Raw genomic sequence first — 16,285 nt, forward strand, 5'->3', positions numbered from 1 at the left:
TGCAATGTTGTCATGAAACATTACAGCATTGAGCATAAATAGCACAGTGCAGCTGGGGTTAGAAGACTTCAGAAGAATAGATCAGACTACACTACACTACAGTGAAAATCTAGAGAGTCTTACAAGTAAGTTTGTGTGAACGCACAAAGATAGATTAATCATTACCGAATGAACTACAAATTCTATGGCAGTGTTTCGTATTAATGTATAATAAATAGTGTTACTTTGAAGTCTAAGTCTGTAGACAGTTCTTGACTTTGCCTTTTCCTTGATCTGTCTTGAACCCAAACTCAGTGTGGCATCAAACATACAGTAAAAATGAGTGAACATTCGACCTACTTAAAATAGACTTTCTCCTTTCAGATACCCAAGAAAGGTGACATAGCTAGACAGCAGAGGAACAACAAAAAGACAAGGGATCATGAGGAGACACCATGACTTGATTTCATTATCTATACTTATCAGTTTAGTTAGTAGAGTGCAGCTTTGAGGTAGGATTTGCACATGGTGAGACAGCTCAGAAGAAAAAGTAGACACCAACTCACCATTTGCCTCCATTCTACATCTTCGTCCTTCTCTACCTCATGCTGCTTATCTTTGGAACACACATACGCACACACACACTCGTGCACACATACATGTGCATACACATACATGTGCAAACACACACATGCGCACATATATTTCATGAGAAAACAAAAGCTGGAAGGTGTTGAATTTCTGGATTAAAAACAAGGTTTATTTCTCTGAATTGCTGGAACGCCTATCTTTGGAAGTAATTATGATGTCTCTGTGTTGATGGTTGCCCAGCGACCCTGCTGGATTTGACTTCAGCTTCAAATATCTGTGGCGTCAGAAAGAACAAAAAATGAGAAACCCCAATATGAACCATGAAAGCTTCAAGATTGCTGTCTTTCTTCTGGCTGAAATTTATGAACCTGATAAGTTCAGTATTTTGATTAACTTGCAAACCCTAAAAACTTTACTATACAAAGACATGGATCTAGCTTAATTTCTAATTGAACAGAAGGTTTGTATAAAAGATTTTCCACCAGTGTACAGCTATCAACAATTTGATTTTGTCAATAAGAAGCTTGGCGGTTCTCCCCTTTCAATTCTATTTTGATTTAGCCCTCTCCTCCTCTCCCTACCTCTCCCTTACCTTTGATGTTTTGCATTGCCCTTAATGGACTATGATGGTTAATTATCCAATTGGAAACATAAGTGATTTATTGGTGATGGTCAATAGATGAAAAATAATACAATGGGTGATTTGGTGATTGGAGCAAAAAAAAACATTCAGTTGTCTGAAAGGGCACTTCCTGATTTAAAAGAAACAAAAAGATGCTGCTTGGTGGCACAGTGGTAGTGTCCCTAAGTTGAGACAGGGGAACACATTTTGAGTCCCACTTGCTCCAGATGTGTGTCACAACATCTCTGGATAGGTATCTATGTAAGACATTTTGTGGGCTGTAAGGATTTCTCAACCTCCGGCGTTTGTTTTACAGACCATTGATCAATATTGCTTTTTCCTTAAAACAAAAATTGTCTCTACATAGTTGACATTGCCCTGTCTATGCTTGAATGGATTTATGTGGAATGTAACGGGGATATAATTCTAATTCTGGATTATAGTTTTGATATTAATCAGTTTTTCCGCTTGTTTTAAGATTAATTTCTGTGTTACAATAAAAGGATTATTTTGAGTTTTTTGAAGAAATCTGATGAAAGTCTCTTTTATTAGTTGTACTCAAGATAAACAATTGGCCACTTTGGCATTTGAATTTAAATGTTTCTAATAATGGTGTGATTCATGGATTATTGGAGCTTGTTTGTCAGCATATTTGGCCTGTCAGGGTTGCAACAATCGTAGCAAAACCATAAGCCTTCACTGCATGTTTCTCTCTGGTAAGAGACAATTAAAAGGAATTCACTCTCATTGAGGAGCATTTTTTGTCTATTCCTAATTACCTTCGAGAACTTGCTAGGCCAGCTCAGAGGGGAGCTAAGTGTTAGCCTTTTTTTTAATGTATCTGCAGTCATATGTAACTAGATCAGGTAAGGATGGCTGATAACCTTCTCTAAAAGGATAATAGTTAAACAGATAGGTTCAATCAAAATTCCGGATTTTGTTGTGAACTGCATTGAAATTCCATGAGCTCACCATGAACTCAAGTTCCAAGAGCACGAGCCTGATCTCTAGAATACCAGCCCATAGTGTTGCATTATCACTACCCACCCATCTCCCCTTCTTGGCAATAATGTCCTTATCCTGTTCTGAGATTGAAGCTACAACAAATGCCAGAGTTCAATGAGGATATCCTGCCTGAAGTACAGGTATATTTCACATTGTTCCTTAATAAAGTCCAAGAAGTAGAATTTTATGTTGAAAGAGTAAGGCCTCCTGTCAAGATGCTTCTCCCCCTCCTCCTCCCTCTTTTAGCATGATCTCTGATCGTTCTTCAATCATGTGACGGTCCAAGAGAATTATCAATCAATTTACCCATGTCTGAGAGCAATTGGTTTGTGCAGAAACCTCAAAAGCAGCAAAAAAAACCCACAAACATCTGCCACACCAAGTCCTGTAGACTTGTGAAACTCCAAATAGATACAGAAAGGGCCAAAGACTTTTCAAATTGAAGCAGCAGAAGAAATCAATCAGCAAATAACCTGCAAATTTAATTCAATGTGAAGTTGTGTGAGATTATGTGAAGGTATAGAGTTCAGCTCCAAAATAGTAGCTCTGGCATCAAATGAGCATTGCCCACAAATTAAAAACTGTTTAAAATAAAACGAAGAACTGTGGATGCTGGAGATCTGAAACAAACGCTCAGTAGATCTAGCAGCATCTGTGGAGAGAAAAACCGAGTTAATATTTCAGGTCCAATGACCCTTCATCAGAACTGAAAACTGGGAAACTGGGAAAAAGTGATATTTATGCTGATGATGGGGGTTAGGTTGGGGCAGTGTGAAGGAGTGAGATGGATAGTTGCAGACGATGCCAAAAAAACGAGTTACAACATTGAATTAAACTATTTCAGAGCATGAACCCCTCCCTCCATGTTTGTCATCCACCCCCACACCCCCAAGTCCTGTTCTGTATGGGTTATTCAAAGCACAACCAACTCACTTTTAACTTTTCACTGTTCTGGTTATCACCTATTCAACATTTACTAGTATCAGCAGTCCCTTTGTCTGCTTCCACTAATTTTCCTCTCTGTGACACTTTGAGTTCCCATGCTGTCTATCCCCGTTGTACCCCTACCACAGTTTCTTAAACTCCAACCAACCCACCCCCAAAAATATCTCAAATGCCTGTGATCTCTCTGTCATTCTTTAAGCCCTTTATCACATCCTCAAATCTTCTCAAAAATAGTTACTGTCCCCAGCAATCATCAAATATTGGCCCTACAGATTGCCATTGAATTGAAAACTAGGCAGATTCTTTGTAGGTGGGAGAATGTCCCAGATTACTGCCCAGGCTATAAAGGTGAAAAGCTATTGTTACTTATCAAGCTTTTCTAAAGTCCTCATTCACAATGTGATTTCAAATTTTGTCTGCGTAGTTAATGCTTTATCACTGAAATAACTGATCTTTTTCTGATAATAATACACCTGGTATGCATTAATATTTAAAAATGAATAGCTTCAACCCCTTACCACATGGTGACAATCTCATTATCAAAAGTTCAAATTCATTACAGACTAATCAATGTTTGTACCCATAGTAATAGGCCATGTCGGTTGAATGTACAAATCATAAAATCATTGTTTATCTTTGTCTCCTGTTACCTAATAAAAAAAAATCAATGTACATGCATAGTTTAAAATGGTAATTCTGTAACTGTAGCTGCTCACTGGTACTGAATAGCAAAAAGATGGTACATGGTGTGCAATATTCCACCCATTGATTTGAATAATCAGAAACCATACATCATGTAGCGCCTGAATTTGTGGTATGTAAGGATTTCTGGTAGCGGTATGAAATTGAAGTATTTCACTTTGTTGAGGTTGGTTGGCTTGCCGAGCTGGTTTGTTGTTTTGCAGACATTTCGTTACCACGCTTGGTAACATCCTCAGTGCAGCCTTGGATGAAGCATCAGTGTGTTTTCCCGCCTGGTTTTTAAACTCTGGGGTCCGTTGAGATGGATTGCCTCACTTCCGGTTTTCCTTCGTAGTGGAATGTATATGGGGTCAAGTTCAATGTTGTTTATAAATAGCATGCTTCGTGGAGTGCCATGCTTCCAGGAATTCTCGTGCCTGTCTCTGCCTAGCCTGTCCCAGGATCTTGGTGTTGTCCCAGTCAAAGTGGTGGTTCTCCTTGTCCATGTGGATTGAGATGAGTGAGTACTGGTCGTGTCACTTTATTTCACTTTAGCTCAGTATCAAAATAAAATTATCTTGTTGTGTTATTTACCTTGTATCCTTTAGGCAATGAACTTCAACAGAAAAGTTCATGGCAAGTTTGGAATGTTTTAGGTTTCGGTGAGATTATATTGGTGGAACGCCACAAATTGTTTAGCAATTTGTGGAGAAGTAGAACTCATTATGCATTTTTCTTCAGTGCAAAGTTCTGGATCTTTTAGAAACTAAAATGATGGTGGAGACAGTTTAACTGAGTCATTCAAAAGGGAATTAGATTGTTATCTAAAAAGGAAAATTGTACAGTGCTACAGGAAGAATAGTTGTAGGTGAATTGTTCTTCTGAAGAGCTAGTGCAGTTCTTCTATGCTGCAATGATTCTGTGAGCTCTCAAAGACACCTTTCTGAAATATTTTAGTTGATAAGCTACATATGAAAGCATAAAACACAACTATTGCTTGAAAACCACAGCGTAACGTTTTGCTTCATTCAAAGCTTTCATCTCATTTTCTTAAAGGCAAATGCTTATCAACAGGAGAATCCAGGAACAAAAACAAAGTTGCTGGAAAAGCTCGGCAGGTCTGGCAGCATCTGTGAAGGAAAAAACAGAGTTATGTTTCGGGTCCAGTGACCCTTTCTCAGATGTTACTAGACCTGCTGAACTTTTCCAGTAACTTTGTTTTTGTTCCTGATTTACAACATCCACAGTTCTTTCAGTTTGGCACTGAACCCAGATCGCTAGAGGGTTTCATAAAGATACAACTTCTTTCTGCCCGCCGAAGAGGTGACAGTGGTACACTATGGGGCCTATTTCAATTTTGAAGAACAAGTGGGTTAGTGTCAAGCAGTTTGTGAATAAATAGAAGGAAATCAAAATGCCATTCACGTCGGCTCAATCACGTATAATTTTCAAAAAATATTTTTCTAAACACACCTCTGGAGCAGGTGGGACTTGAACCCAGGCCTCCTGGTCCAGGGGTAGGGACTGCACTACAAGAGGGCCCCACTCTGTCATATTTACTGCAGAAATGGAATGTGAAGTCAGGTGTTGTGTTTTACTGAGGTAAGTTTGGTTCCTTTAGAATACTTTTTTAACTTGTACAGAATTATTATGGCACAACTATGGAGCACGTGGTTAGTCCATACATAGGGACACTACCATATCACCCACAGAAGCCCTTTGGCTCCTTTATTGAAGTTAGACACAAGTGTCAGCAGAGATAGCTTGGTAATTCAACAGCTTTTAGCATCATGATTATAAAGAGGTGATGCAATTTTCAATTGAATTAAAGTGCTCTTAATTATCAGCTTCAAGATCCTTTTCTAAGATCTCTAGAAACTTCCTACTGAAAAGGTAGTGAGATTAAGTTACACTTCATGAGGATTTAAAATTCTTCTAGCTGTTTTGTCAGTTCACTCTGAAACACAGTTAGCAAAGAATGCTTGCTGATATAAAAAATGTTGATGCATTTGGAGCCAGTGGTGGAGCAGGATGGAGAGCATTGAATGTTTTTGACACTTGCATTGAATAAGAAGGATAGACATCTATTCTGTTTTATGTCTTTAATCATAGCTTATCTAATTAAGGTTTGGGAGCTGACTGAGATGAAGTACTGTAGTAGAATCAGCATGTGTACAGGAGGTGTGACCGGAAAGAGAGGATATGAACAGGGTGACGTTGAGTGAAAGGTGTGTGATTTGTTTACGTTGTCATTTTTAGAGTTTAGATTTTGTAGATGTAGATCTACTTTTGTGAAAGGTTTTAAAAATTAATCATGTCAATATTTCTGGAACTATGATTTTTAAACCAGTACGTGCTTTGTGGAGAATTTATGATGTCGAGATTTGTAGGAGGATAGACAAAATATTGAAAGAAGTTTTAGCTTCTCAAGTAAGTTACAATAGCTTTAATTTAAAAGAGCTCGCTGACTGATTCTCTGGTAGAATTCAAGCACCTGAATTCCTTTGTCTAAATGAGGCATTGCTCACTGTAGCTAAAAAAAGTGTCTCTGAACAGAGCCATATCAGAAAGAGAATTCTTACACAGCCCAGTCAGTTAGGTACATAGTCATTCCACATGAAACTTCAGCAGAATGTGACAAAGACCAAGAGAGTACCTTGTTGAAAATTTGGTTCAAAAAAAGAATTCCGTGAGAAGTGAGACAGATGTGCTTTAATTAAGGTTTACTGCAACAGTGAAACCCTTCAGAGTAGTAAGTGAGTGGTGAACCAGGACAGATTGTTGGTGATTGTCACTCCTAGGAAATCTCGACCATGTCCACTTTGGCTCCATTGATGTAGGTAAGGGCAGGTCCTCCACATAAAAAGCGATCATTGACAGGCTGACCAGCAGCAGAGTGATGTCATATACCACAACGTGACATAAGTTCAGGAAATGATGCTGACTGGTGAATCGGATTGGTGCTTTTTTATTGAGTCTAAAGTAAAAGCAAGGTCTTTGGTTTGTGTTTGGGTCTATAGCTTTATTTACTTAAAAGTAGGTGCTGACAAATAAAATTGATAGTGGTGATTTCATTTATGAAAATGAAATATCATAACAGTAAAGCGTAAGGAGAAGGGAATCTTATAGTATTAATTTATAGATTAAAACAAATATGATAGTGATGGCAGGATGGGTGATGTGTTGCTGCTAGTAAATGTGGAAGCTGCTGGACACCAATGTAATCCAGAGTAAACACATCTGTAATAAGTGTTTGCAGCTCAAGGAGCTTCGGATCCAAGTTGAGGAGCTGGAATCTGAGCTGCAGGCATAGGGCTATGTCAGGGAAGGGGGAGGTTACTTTGCTTCAGAGGGCAGTCACAGCCCTCAGGTTAGGCCATTCAAAATTAGACTGTGATGAGGACAGCAGTTTGTGACTGCAGGTGAGGCAAGTAGGAGAATCCATGGATCCTCGACCATTGTATTTGTACAAAAGTTGTGAGTTCTTGTAAACTGAGGAAATGAGAGTGGGGACTGCAGTCAGCATGGTGGCTCAGCGGTTACCACTGCTGCCTCACAATGTCAGGGATCCGGGCTCGATTCCACCTCAGGCGACTGTCTGTGTGGAGTTTGCACGCACTCCCCATATCTGCGTGGGTTTCCTCCAGTTTCCTCCCACAATCCAAAGATGTGCAGATAAGGTGAATTGGTCATGTTAAATTGCCCCTAGTATTCAGGAATGTGTAGATTAGTGGGATTGGTCTGGGTGGGATGCTCTGAGGGTTGGTGTGGACTTGTTGGGCTGAAGGGCTAGTAGGGATTCTATGATGAGCAAACTGATCACTGCACCTTGCTGTAGAAAGCCATTCAAGTGGAGATCAGCAGGGGGCAATAAGAATGTAGTAGTCATATTGGGCTGTATAATTAAAAGGATAGATACTGTTCAGCCATGAGATGGAATCCCGAAGATTGTGTTGCTTGCTTGGTGTTAGGGTTAAGGACTGGAGGGGACGGATCAAGTTCCTATTTTCCACATTGATATTAATGATATTTATTGAACTAGAAAGGGAGTTCTACAGGAAGGTTTGGGATAGAGTCTTAGAGTCATACAGCACAGAAACAGATCCTTCGGTCAAACCAGTCCATGCTGACCATAATCCCAAACTAAACTAGCCCCACCTGCCTGTTCCTGGCTCATATCCCCAAGAACCTCCAATGTAATATCCCTGCAATATCACCTGAGTGCCAGGCAAACTGGCATAGGATAAATAAAGTCAAGGGGTTAAATTTGTGGTTTGAAGATTGGTGTGGGTGGAATGGCTTTCAGTTTATAGCATACTGACACCAGGACTGGAGTAGAAGGGAGCTGTTCCACTCGGACAGGCTTCACTTAAACTGGGCTGGGAACACTGTCTTTGTGCATCAAATAACTAAAGCTGTGGCAAGTGCTTTGAACATAATGGGGTGGGGAAGGGGTGGCGGGGGGGAATGTGGGCTTGGGGAAATGGTTTGTAAGAGGAAAAACATAGGCTTAGATTGCAAGAAGATATGGCAGCATTACAGGGCAGCAATTTGATAACTATACCCAGAGTGAGACAGGAAGGGACAGAGTGTATAAAAGCAGAATCTGCAGTAAATAGGATCAAAATGTGGAAAATACAAGGATAAAGGAAAATTTAATCACTCTTGAATTCATCACAAAAAGCTAGCAGCCAAGTTCAATGAATAATAGGGAAGGCAAATGCAACACAAGACTTCATTTCAAAAGTAATCGAGTATAAAAGCTGGGAGGTTAAGATGAAACTATATTGTACCAATTGTAATGATGTCAGCCAGGTGGACCTTATAGAATATGAGTTCCCTGATTGGGGCTGTTAATCTGGTCCAACCAGGGAGCCCTGGCTAACAGATACAAATAAGAGGGTCAGGCATCCTGTTCACTCTTAGAGCTGGCTCTGAGGGAGCTAGGTCAGTGACAAGGACTCTCCACGTGTAAATAAAGGGTGACTTGGTGACAGGATACTGGCCTCTGTGAAGTTATTTCAATATAAAGCAGTAGACAGACCACAGCTGGAATACTGTGAACCATTTTGAGCCCCTTACCCAGAAAGATCTGCTGGCATTGGAGGCAGTCTAGAGAGGGTTCACTTGACTGATCCCAGATATGTACAGGCTGTTTTATGAGGACAGGTTGTGTAGATTGGGTCTGTGCTCATTGTAGTTAAGAAGAATGAGAGAGAACCTTATTGAAACACACAAGATTTTTGAGAGATGTGACAGAATAGAGGCAGAAGGTGGTTTCTCATTGTGGAAGCCTCTGGGACCAAAGGGTATAATTTCGGAATAAGCGGTCACACATTTAAGATCAACGAGGAAAAATTTCTTCTGAGGGCAGTGGATCTGTGGAATTCTTTCCTGCAGAGGGCTGTAGAGGCTGGGTGATTACATGTATTCAAGGTTGAGACATAGATGTTTACTCAGAAAGAAAATCATGGGTTGTGTAAAAAGGCAGGAATGTAGAGTTGAGGATTATCCAATCGGTCATGAGATAGTAGGAACTGCAGATGCTGGAGAATCTGAGATATCAAGGTGCAGAGCTGGATGAACACAGCAGGCCAAGCAGCATCAGAGGAGCAGGAGGAGCAGGAGGGATGCTGCTTGGCCTGCTGTGTTCATCCAGCTCAGCACCTTGTTATCCAATCGGTCATGATCTCTTTAAGCTAGTTCCAACATTCAATGGGCTGAATGGCCTGCTTCTGCTTCTATATCTAATGATCTTACTTGTCTAGATTTTGGCTATAGGATAATCAATTATTTGTCTTTAGTTTAGAAAAGTCCAACTCCTGGAAAACCTTCGGTCAATTATAAGAAAATCTGAATGAAGACGAATAACAGTGTAATTTCTCATGGAAAAATGGACATATGTTACTTGAGTGAGAGAATGTAGTGTCATTGAGTCGTCGAGTTATAGAGCTATACAGCATGGAAACAGACCGTTTGGTCCAACTCATCCATGCCAACTAGATATCCTATATTAATCTAGACCAATTTGCCAGTTTTTGGCCCAGATCCCTCTAAACCCTTCGTAATCGTATACGCATCCAGATGGCTTTTATATGTTGTAATTGTAGCAGCCTCCACCACATCCATACACACACCACCCTCTGGGTGAAAAAGTTGCCCCTTAGGTCCCTTTTGAAGCCTTCCCTCTCACCTTAAACCTATGGCCTCTAGTTTTGGACAGCTCCACAATGGGAAAAGATATTGGTTATTCACCTTATCCATGCCCCTCATGATTTAATAAACCTCTATAAGGTCATCCTTCTGCCTCCAACGCTTCAGGGAATGTAGCCCCAGCCCATTCAGTGTCCCCTTATAGCTTAAACCCTCCAACTCTGGCAATATCCTTGTAAATCTTTTCTGCTCCTACATCGTATGATCTTACTTCTCTAGATTTTGACTTTAGGATAATTAATTATTGTTCTTTAGCTTGGAAAACCTAACTACTGGAAAACTTCTACTTTCAAGTTTCATAACATCCTTCCTATAGCATTGGAATCAGAATTGCATGCTGTATTCCAAAACATCTAGTACCCAGGAGTGTTTATTTGTTTGTTTAGAAATCTGCATCAGTTTTTCAAAGCTGAGTAGGTCTACAATCTCTATGTGAGGATTCATGGAGAAAGTGTCACAGTTCATGAGACAAGAACTGAGAAAACAAAGCTGTTTAAGTCAAATCTATAGATTGGATGGGGAAAGAAAATGTTCCTTTATTGAACGACTGTGAAGTGATGGTATTGGGAAAAGATTGGATTATATTTTGTGTGTTTTAAGTTCGTTCACACTTTTATTTAGCTGGGCTTGGTTCATTTTATATATTTTTTCTTTTTTGCGATAAGCTTCTGTGTATTGTTAATACTAAATCTGCAGCCTGGGTGCATGTTTAAGTGAAATCTTCCAACATTATAGTTTTGTTTGGATATCCAAAAGTGTTAGTAAAGTGGATTTAAACATTGGTATATAAATTTAAAGTAGAATAATCATATTATGATTATCTTTGTCTTATAATACTATATTCATTACAATATGTAATCTAGAATTAATTCTAATAACAAATATGCAAAGGTGAAGATAAAAGAGTTGTAACCTCATTCTTACAAGCCTACATCTGGATAACAAGATCCTAGAAAACTTTAGAAAAGTTAGGATTTTAAATGTTGATATCGGTAAACGTCTTTTTGTGAGAGGTTTTTCAGCTATTACATAACTATAAAGATATTCAAACCATTGGATATTTCTGCTCTTCTTAAAGCAACTACCAGGTGGGGCATTTCATGACTGGACCCAGTCTATATGGGAGAAGCTGATTAAGTTTCTCTAATGATGAGAAATTTCTATTAGTTGAGGTTTTAAGCCAACAATAAGTTTGACTAAGTTGTCTTGCCTGGTTGACAATGAAGATAGTAGAACCATTAGCAGCAGGAGGTTCTACTTGCTCTATCTGCACAGCGATAGTTCCTGGATCTCAGGTTGACATGGCAACAGGTCAGAAACATTTATAACTTGCTTCAGGCAAACTATCTCTGGCTGGATGTGGTGTCACACTTAGTGTCACTGCCTAAGTTGCCATGGTGCTAACCCTTTTGCTTTTGTCTCTTTCTGGATTGCCACTAAATCCATTTCCTAGAATCTCTGTCAGCTGCACATTGTTGTATAAGTCAGGTCACACAGTTTCTGCTGGGCATAGGTTTGTCCAGTTCCCTAGTGGCACCAATCACCAGAACGAAGAGGGACTTGCATTTAATCTGCAGCAGGTTTTGCATGGGCACATTCTGCTATCAACTGAATACATGAGGACCTCCACAGACCTTATATCACAAGGATGGTGATGGCCTAGGGAAAACCCATCTGGTTAAATACTGTCCTTCAGGGAAGGAAATTTACCTTCCATATGCAGTCCAGCCGACATGTGACTCCAGATCCACATCAATGTGGTTGACTCTCAACTGGCCTCTGGGCAATGTGGCAAATAGCTTGGAGATGCAAAACCCAAATAAGGAGAAATGTCATGATTCAGACAATTTGACTTCCTTCCTGTATGTCAAGGTTTCACCCACGCAGTCTGTCCCAGTTCTTGCAACTCACCTTGATATTAACATCAGGGTTTATTTTGTGATCTTTGATTTAAATTACTTTATATTAATATATAACAAACATACAAATAGCTCCTGTATATTTGCAATATGCAAGAACCCTCGTAGGTATGTAAAGTGAGAAAATGTCACCATACATATGTATATGTCTTACTCATATTATTCTTACCATGAGAGGAAATGTACTCTAAATTACTCTACAGATATGCAATTTAATGTTACTTAAATTTCCACGAGATTTGATTTAATCTGATGCATTCTCCAACTGTAACAGGGTGAAAAAAAAGAAAAGGAAAAGGAATTCACAACCAGTTAGTACAGTAGCTTTGGTAACCAAGATTACTTCTATTTATATTCTTATTCCATGTTTCTTACTAGGCCATAGAAGCCAATCACTTTCCAGTTCCTAGACATCATATGAGAAGTGTGTCAATGAACCGCTGCTCAGGGACTCCCTAGAGTATTTATTTGTCCTTTTGAGTTGTTGCCTATGATGGTCAAGTCTACCAAAAAGTAAAGGTAGAACATCAATTATTGATAGGACGTTGACATACTAAAATCAATGAGACATATTCATCAACCTGATGTTTTCTACATGATGTAGCTTAAGTCCTGAGGGGTGTATGCTGCTGTGACAGTCAGTCCCAAACTTTTTCTTGCACAGGGTTAGTTTATGCTCCTTGGCTGTTGTATTATTTAAAGCAGTACCCAGATCTGTTACTGAGCTTGATCTAAATTAAGCTTACAACTTGATCCATGGGTACTGAGCAATTGATCTCAAAACCAGCTGCATGAATGCTCGTAATTGAAATCATGTTTTGCACAGTTTCTTGCCATGTCAAAAATGGACTTGAAGATTATTAAGAAAACTGCTATCCTATACTTGTCTAATATGAATTACTAAGTGGTGAAATGCAAAACAGTCTCTACTATTGAGGATTTATGGATTTATTATTAATGCTATAATCTGAGGCATTTAATATCTTTGATTTATATGGGAGCATAGAATGCCAGTGCCACAGAGATTTCATTTTCTCTACTCACAGCTAAATTATTCCATTAAGCTGCCACACAATGACTAAATTTTTAATACTTTTGTATTTCCTTAGTTTAAATTTATGACATCATCCAATAAATTATTTTCTCTTTGTAGAATGAAAGCATTTTAACAGTAGGTTTTCAGAAATAAACTCAAAATCATAAATCAAAGCCTCAGATTTGAATTGTTTATTTAGTATTGTTTTAAGGAATGAAACACAATATTTTAAGATATTTTTTATTTTAAAAAATGAATACTTGCAGGTGGAGGAACTTGTCATGAAGAATCATAGATTCTTTTAAAAGGTACCTGTTAGATTGATCTAGATAAACATAAAATGCATGAAACAAATATTTGCATTCATATAGTACCTTTTACAACTTCAGGATACTTCACCATGCTTTAGAGCAAAAGAAGTAAAGATTTTTGGATCATTAGGATCTCTTCTGGAGCAGAAGAGACCTGTTCAAAAGGGATGGGTTTCATCTGAACTGGGGGGTGGGGGAGTCTAATATTCTGGCAGAGAGATTTACAAATGCTACTGGGGAGCCTTTAAAGTAGTAGGGAGGGGGAGTGGGGCGATCCTAAATAGTAGTGAGAATAGAAAGACGGATGAGGATGGTTCTGAAGTTAACGAGAGCAAGTTAATTAGACAAGGTGGGCAAGAGCAAGTCAGAGAATGAGGTCACTCTGAAGAATTAAACTGCATTTATTTTAATGCAAGGAGTCTGACAGATAAGGTGGATAAATTCAGGGCCAGATTGGGAATATGCACTGGGATATCATTACAACTGAGGGAGGGTCAGGACTGGCAGCTCAACCTTCTGAGGTTTAGATGCTGTAGGAAGGATAGAAAAGGAGGCAAGAGAGGAGGGTGAAAGGCATTTTTGACTAGGGAAAACACGACTGCTTATCTTAAAGAGGATATTCCTGAGGGATTATCCAGTGAAGCTACATGGGTGGAACTTAGAAATGAAAAGGGGATGGTCAACTTGATGGGATTGTACAATAGGCCCTCAATTGTCAGAGAGAAACGGGAGCCAATATGTAGAGAGAATATCAGATATATGAAAGAATAATAGGATTGTAATAGTAGTGGATTTTAACTTTTCAAACATAGACTGAGACTGCCATAGTATTAAGGGCTTGGATGGTGAGGGATTTGTTAAATGTGTTCAAGAAAATTTTCTTTATCAATATGTAGATGTACCTGTTAGAGAAAGAGCAAAACTTGACCTTTTCTTGGGAAATAAGGAAGGGCAAGTGACTGAAGTGTTAGCGGGGGAGTACTTAAGGACTCATGATCATTAACCTATTAGTTTTAAACCAGTTATGGAAAAGGGCAGGCGTTGTATAAAAGTTAAAGTTGTCAATTAAGGTGAGGCAAATTTTGACAGTATGAGACTGGAACTTTCAGAAGTTGATTGGAGTAGACTGTTTGCAGGTAGAGGGATGACTGACAAGTTGGAGGCTTTCAAAAGTGAGATAACGAGAGTTCAGAGGCAGTATGTTCCTGTTAGACTGAAGTGTAAGGCTTGTGAGAGAAGGGAACAATGGATGTATAGTGTCATTGAGTCTCTGGCCAGGAATAAGGAGGAGGCACATGTCAGATATAGACAACTGGGATCAAGAAAATCTCTTGAAGAGTGTAAGTGGCACAGAGTCATTCTTAAGAGGGAAATCAGGAGGACAGAAAGGGGATATGAGATAACCTTGGCAGGTAAGGTTAAGGATAATCCAAAGAGATTCCACAAATACCTTAACAGCAACTACGGAGAGAATAGGGACACATAAAGATCAACAAGGTTGTCTATGTGTTGAACTACAGGTGATGGGAGAGATACTAAATTAATATTTCATGTCAGTTTTTATTGTGGAGAAAGATATGGAGGCTAGAGAACTTGGGGAAATAAATATCAATGTCTTGAAAGCAGTCCATATTACAGAAGAGGAAATGCTGGAGGTCTTAGACAACATAAAGGTGGATAAATCTCCAGAACCTGCTCAAGTGTAGCCCAGGACGTTGTGGGAATTTAGGGGCCCCTAGCATTGATATTTATATCAGCTACAGCTACGGGTGAGGTGCCAAAGGACTGGAGGGTGGCTAATGTCGTGCTTTTATTCAAGAAAGGGAATACTGGGAACTGTAGACTGATGAATCTGACATCAGCGGTGGGTAGGTTGGTGGAGGGGATTCTGAGAGATAGGATTTCCATGCATTTGGAAAGGAAAAGACTGAGTAGGGATAGTCAGCATGGCTTTGTGCATGGGAAATCATGTCTCACAAACTTGATTGAGTTTTTGCAGAAGTAACCAAAAAAATAAATGATGGCAGAGCTGCAGATGCTGTCTACAAGGACTTTAGTAAAGCAAGGTTCTGCACAGTAGACTGATTAGTAAAGTTAGATCACATGGGATTCTGGAAGATCTTGCCAATCAGATACAAAATTAGCTTGATGGTAGGAGACAGAGGATGGTCGTGGAGGGTTGTTTTTCTTACTGGAGGCCTGTGACCAGTGGTGTTCTGCATGGATTGGTGCTGGGTCCACTTTCATTTGTCATTTATATAAATGATTAGGATGAGCATTTAGGAGGCATGGTTAGTAAGTTTGCAGACGAGACCAAAATTAGTAGTTTAGTTGACAGTGAACAAGGTTACCTAAGATTACAGAGGGATCTAGATCAATTGGGCCAATGAGCTGAGGAGTGGCAGAATGAGTTTAATTTGGATAAATGTGAGGTATTGCATTTTAGTAACATGAAGAAGGGCAGGATATACACAGTTAGTGGTAGAGCCCTGGGTAGTGTTGTTGAACAGAGACCTAAGTTTTCAGGTACATAGTTCTTTGAAAGCTACATTGGAGGTAGACAGGGTGGGAAGGAAGGCATTTAACACTATTGTCTTCATTGCTTGGACCATTGAGTATAGGAGTTGGGGTATCATGTTGAGGCTGTACAGGATGTTGCTGAGGCCACTTTTGGAGTGTTGTGTACAGTTCTGGTCATCCTGCTATAGAAAATTATTATTAAATTGGAGAGGGTTCAGAAAAGATTTACCAAGATGCTGCTGGGACTGGAAGATTTGAGTTATAAGGAGAGGCTGGATAGGCTGGGACTTTTTTCACTGGAGCTTAGAAGGTTGAGGGGTGACCTTTAAAAATCATGAGTGGTACAGATAAGGTGAACAGCAAAGGTCTTTTCCCTGGGTGTTGGAGTTCAAAACTAGGGGGCATATTTTTAAGATAAGAGGAGAAAGATTTAAAAGGGACCTGAGGGGCAACCTTTTCACAC

Source organism: Rhincodon typus, chromosome 5 (assembly GCF_021869965.1).
Source record: "Rhincodon typus isolate 14 chromosome 5, sRhiTyp1.1, whole genome shotgun sequence".
In the NCBI taxonomy this organism is placed as follows: domain Eukaryota; kingdom Metazoa; phylum Chordata; class Chondrichthyes; order Orectolobiformes; family Rhincodontidae; genus Rhincodon; species Rhincodon typus.